At 35.1% G+C, this 5,641-nt stretch overlaps 1 long non-coding RNA gene across 1 annotated transcript; it reads right to left on the bottom strand.

Moving 5' to 3' along the window:
• Window positions 1–273: 273 nt before the first annotated feature.
• LOC149835621 (uncharacterized) lies at window positions 274–5,123 on the bottom strand. Its single transcript, XR_016432633.1, has 4 exons — window positions 5,007–5,123; window positions 4,724–4,799; window positions 4,137–4,262; window positions 274–777 (listed from the first exon to the last, which is right to left on the bottom strand). It is a non-coding gene; the product is annotated as an uncharacterized LOC149835621 (long non-coding RNA).
• Between the last annotated feature and the right edge of the window lie 518 nt (window positions 5,124–5,641).

Genomic DNA, 5,641 nt, shown 5'->3' with positions numbered 1-5,641 from the left:
ATTTATTGTTTGATAGCTAGATACCTGAACTCATACATGCAATGCTTAACTTTGCTCTTCTTCAGCATATTCCGAACTTTCCAGATGATTATTTGCCTAAAGAAGCGTGTGAAATGAAACTTCGGAAGCCTGAAGGTAAGGAAGCTCTTAAATGAACATTCATTCGTTTTAACTTTAGTTCATCATGTGAATGTGCGAATGGTGAAAAGTGTGATTGCTGTGCATTTCTATGCCTTAAGTCATTGTCCTAAGGATGTATCTGACAAAGGCAAAGGGACAAACGTGATTCACAATTCCATTTCTGAAAAGCAGTTTGATAACATCTATAAGAGAAAAAGTACGAGAAGAAAGAGAGGGCATTTCTCCTACTCTAAACATACCCTTTGATTTAAGGCTTGTTGAATCTTTGATATGCTTGGATTTTGGATCCGTAAACCACATTTTTCAAGACCTTAAAAATGCTGTAAAGCAGCTCAAACTGATTCAAGCTTAGTCTAATCCAATACATGTCAGAAATGAAACTCCTGAAATCTGCTGTAATATATAGCTTCAAGGGCAGCCAATTGAATGAACTGTAAGATTTCTTGTTTCACTAATCTGAAGATGCATCAGAATCAGCATCAGATTCCAAATAGGAAAGCGGTGGCCGGATTCTGTTCAAGTTGGCTTCGAGTGGCGGAAGATAATCATCATCACTCGAACATTGTCTTTCTATGGATTGAGCATCCTTTGTTGGTTGTCGCTCCTTCATGTCACTCCTCTCACTTCGAAATACTTCTGGACAAGATGGACGGGGATACAAACAACGAAGGCAGAGATCATGGCTAATTAAATGGAGCATGAAAAAGAGAGTTCATGCAACGCCACTATTGTAAAGACGTTTTTTGACAGTGTAACACTAGTTCACAAGCTAGCTTAATCTTCAAATGAAGCCAAATAAATGGTTGCTAGAAAGTTGACAAAATGGAAAACAGCTGGATAAGAAGCCTACTTTCTTCATTCATCATGAAGCAAAAATATCTCAACCAATCAAGTAAGCCTTATAATCGAAATCACAACATTCAAGCAAGGCCAAAGACCTAAACATAGCTCGCCAAAAAAGGTGATAAAAATTTCCAAGTACCAAATCATTGTTATAATTGAAAGAGACTACTACTACTACAACTACGCCTTCATCCCAAAACAATTGGGGTCGGCGATATGAACAAAAAAAGAAAATCATTCTGGGTTTTCCACATGAATCCTTCTCCTCCAATAATTTCTATCCAATGCCATGTCCTCGGTGAGGTTCAAAGCATTCATATCCTTTCCTATCATCTCCATCCAAGTCTTCCTAGGCCTACCCGACCTCTTTTAACTAATATATTTTCCCATTTCTCCATCCTTCTAACTGGAGCATCATTAGGCCTTCGCCGAATATGTCCAAACCACCGTAAACGATTCTCTCTCATCTTATTTTCAATGGGTGCAACGCCTACCTTCTTACGTATCTCCTCGTTCCAAATCTTATCTTTTATTGTATTTTCACACATCCATCTAAGCATACGCATCTCAACTACACTCATTTTTTTAATATGATGTCTCTTGGTAGACCAACATTCTGTACCATATAGTAAAGCGGGCCTAATAGTCGTCCTATAAAACTTTCCCTTCAATCGCAATGGCATTCTACGATTGCACAACACTCCAATTGCACTTTTCCATTTCATCCACCCAACCTTTATCCTATGATTTACATCTCCATCAATTTCTCCATACTTTTGAATGATAGATCTCAAATATTTGAGACAATCATCCACCAGTATTTCTTGCTCACCAAGCTTCACTACACTCCCATCACTACTTCGTTGCTTACTAAACCGACATTCCATATATTCTGTCTTACTCTTACTCAACTTAAAACCATATGCTTCCAATGTCTGTCTCTATAATTTAATTTAGCATTAACCCCAGCTCTAGACTCATCAATCAAAACAATATCATCAGCAAACAACATACACCACGGCACATATCAAATAATAGTACATAAACTATGAGAATAGATATGTTTGTTGAAAATCCAACCCAAACTCATCGATACATATCCAGATTTAAACCCATCACAATACTACATAAACTATGAGAATATTGGAACTTGCTCAAAAGCTCCAATTCATCAGAATAAAAAAAATAAAAATTATAAGCTTGGCTCTAACAGAAATAGTTGTCAATATTCAAATGAAAGTGGAATGCTCACATTTTCACCATGTAACAAATAGATAATGTAAAATAAAGTACATAACGCTTAGATAAAACAAGTCCTCTAAGAGACAAGAGACTAAAATACAGAGAACACAAAAAATTCTAGCAACCCACATGCACAAATGATTTGCTGATCCAATTAATAGTACCTAGAGAAAGCTAAAAAAATTCTCCTACCACATTTTTCCTTGATGTGTTTGCCTACTCAACTGAATGACAATTCAAATAATCTCGACACACTAACTGGAAAGGGTCGCCCTACTCCCAGCCTGCCTATCCCAACCCGCCCCAGACCCTTCCCCCCAACCAACACCCAAAAAACAAATGATGTAAAAGACTTTTCATGCTGTCTCCAAATTGATATCAACACTTCCATTAACACGTAGGTAATCCTAAATTGCAACTTGCAAGATAGCCATGATTGTGATGCAAATGAGTTCAAGTTCTTAATTTCTTGGATGTGTATTTTCATCAGAAACTTTTACAAATCAAGTATCTTGCAGGCACTTTAAGAGGTTAGCTATAAACATGGTCACAAATATCTCCAGTGTCCTGAAAATATGGGGAGAATTTAATAAAACAACATTAAAGGTTTTCAATTTGTTGACATCTGTCTTTTCCTAAAAAAATTGCTGACATCTGAATTTTCAATACATCATGGCATTATTGTATAAATTGTAATTTAAACAAAATCTCTTAATTTTTCATAATGTTTCTAATATTGCTGTTTTCTACTCCTTTATATTTTTCTTTCCTTCTTTTTATCAATATTATTTTCTTTGTTTTTCCTTTTTGCAGTTTTTCTTTCTCTCCCAAAAAATTACCTTTCCAAGAAATTGTCAATACTGATATTGGTGTCTATAGTTATAACTTATAACTGAAGCTTAGCCAAATCCAGAGGGGTATATGATCAAATGCCTGAATTGGATATAAAGGAAATGACCTCTTTCAATCTTAAGATTCATTCTAACCTTTGCCTGCTGCAATTTACTGTTTATGCCAGAGGCACTTCATTTAGCATGTGTATCCCATGTCGGTACAACATGACACAAGAACACACCAGGACACTTCATGGACACAGTCAAACCAGTGTCTGAATAGTCCACATTGTGTATTTAACTTATCTATTTCTTTCTATGATCTTGATTGCTTATTTTGTATTTACTTGTGTTCCTTTTCTTTTAAAATTTGCCATCAATTACATAACATTTCAATTTAGTTTTATTATTTGATGCTTTTATGTATAGTGATATAGAATTGTTGTTCAAGAGTTTGCATTTGAGATGATACTCATGTTTCACTGTTTAGGTTAAGAATTATGTGTGTGTATATGGCCATGTCCCCATGTCCTACTGTGTCGCATCAATCGTATCCACATTGTATTATGTTCCATACGTATCCATGTGACATAAGCCTTATATGATGAAAGGCTCATGAATAGAAATTTTATGGGTATCCATATATATCATGATTATTCACCAATTCATAAAAATTTATTCATGAAGCCAATCTCAGCACCATACCCTGTCATCCAATTCATGTTCAACTCAGTAATCAAATAAGTATTCATTAGAGTAAAGAACGATTGACTAGAACAAACTCCATTATCTTGGAGGAAATATTCATGTTTCCTAACAGAAACTTGCCTACCATGCTTGTATTGACAAACAATAAACAGACAAGCAATGATTCTTGACGTTGCTTGAATAAAAAGTTCAAAACTTTACACATTTACCACTGCTTTTGCCAACTCAAACAAGAAAATCAGTATGAAAAAATAAATACAAAAGATAAAGCATTTCTTTACACTTTACAGTGAACAACGTGAAACAAACATAACATATGAACAGAAATGAACAAGAAGAAAATAAAATACAAGCATAAATTAGGATTACCATTCAGGTGAACTTTGAAGCGCTCGAACTTGCTCGTAGAACAGGACTTGTGAGATAATACATGCAACTTTATGTCCTAACTCAAGTGCTTCTCCATCCCACTTCCATCCACAATTACAAAGCTTACTGCAAGTGATGATTTCATTTGATGATTAGTCTACATTTGATGAAATACAAACCTCCTGAATTTCATAAGTTAACACCATTATCTAGCATGATATGTAAAACTAAAACTGAGTATGATAAGCAAAACTAAGTTGTATATTTTGATTTCATATCCCGTCTCCAAACTGAACTTAAAACCGGGAAATATCACAAAGAAAAAATGGGTACATCTGAAGAAGAGATTGTTCACATTGCCACTTCAAGAGAATAAGATGTTGCATGTAAATTGTGTCCAGGTTCCTCAAAAAGCAGCTTAAACAACACTTAAATCTTGTATATTTTCTTGGAGTAAGATTTGGTTATTATGGTTATTGCACTAAGTATAAGAAGAGTCACTGGAATATTTTCATAAGATTGGACATAACCATGCAAAATATTACAAAATTGAATGATACCAACATGTATTGTCACAAAAAAGGTACCTTGTTTTATCCAAATGCTCTTCTGGAACTTTGCCGGGAACAGTGTCAGTGATTTTTCCCCTTTTGCATCTATCACCTAAACACCAACTAAGGAAACTTAAAACCATCTTTAGATGGAATTTAGCTACGATGGTCATACAAAATTCACAATCCAATCAATTCTATAACAAAACAGGAACACCCCAAGGTTGGAAAAAAGAAGAAAAAAGCACTCACAGCCATGCAAATCGAAAACAAAGTAGTATGAAAGGGAATAGGGGAAAAGTTTAAAGGATGGGACGACCTCGATGATGTTGGAGCCTCGGAGAGAAACCACTTTCATAATGGACTGATCCTCTTGAAGGGCTGGGAGATCTTTCCCCATAGCCCTCTTCAGATTCTTCCTACCACCCTTCATCCCGCCTTCAGATTTCGCTCGCTCCGTAGAGTAGAGAGATGGGAGTAGCAAATGCTGCACCAAAACGACCTTTGAACGTCTACCCTCAACCCAAGTAAACTCAACAACCCTCTCTCTCTGTTGCACGGTAGGGTCTGCCTAACCCCAGCTTGCATATAAACAAAAAATTCTATCTTTATTAAAATTTAATTTAAATAGTTCTAAAAAAATAATTACAAGAATTTAATTATTGAGGAAAAAATAAAAACAGCATCTTAAATGAACAACCTTGGCACAAGACATTACATATCTCTCTCTCTCTCACACACACACACCTTTCTCACGCTATCATTTACATTCATCTTCTCATTTCTATATTCAGTATCACATGTTTATTCTTTGTTGATAAAAATGTACGTACTACCATGTATAATAAATTTGCAAGTTTTGTTTACTTTTACCAAAATATTATGAAATCACGATTTACTAGGTTTTTAGTTTTTGCTAAAACGTGGCTTTTATTGCAAAATTTGTAATCTCAT

Source organism: Nuphar pumila, chromosome 6 (genome assembly GCF_984573655.1).
Source record: "Nuphar pumila chromosome 6, dmNupPumi1.hap1.1, whole genome shotgun sequence".
Taxonomy (NCBI): domain Eukaryota; kingdom Viridiplantae; phylum Streptophyta; class Magnoliopsida; order Nymphaeales; family Nymphaeaceae; genus Nuphar; species Nuphar pumila.
This window is presented reverse-complemented; position numbering and strand designations above follow the sequence as displayed.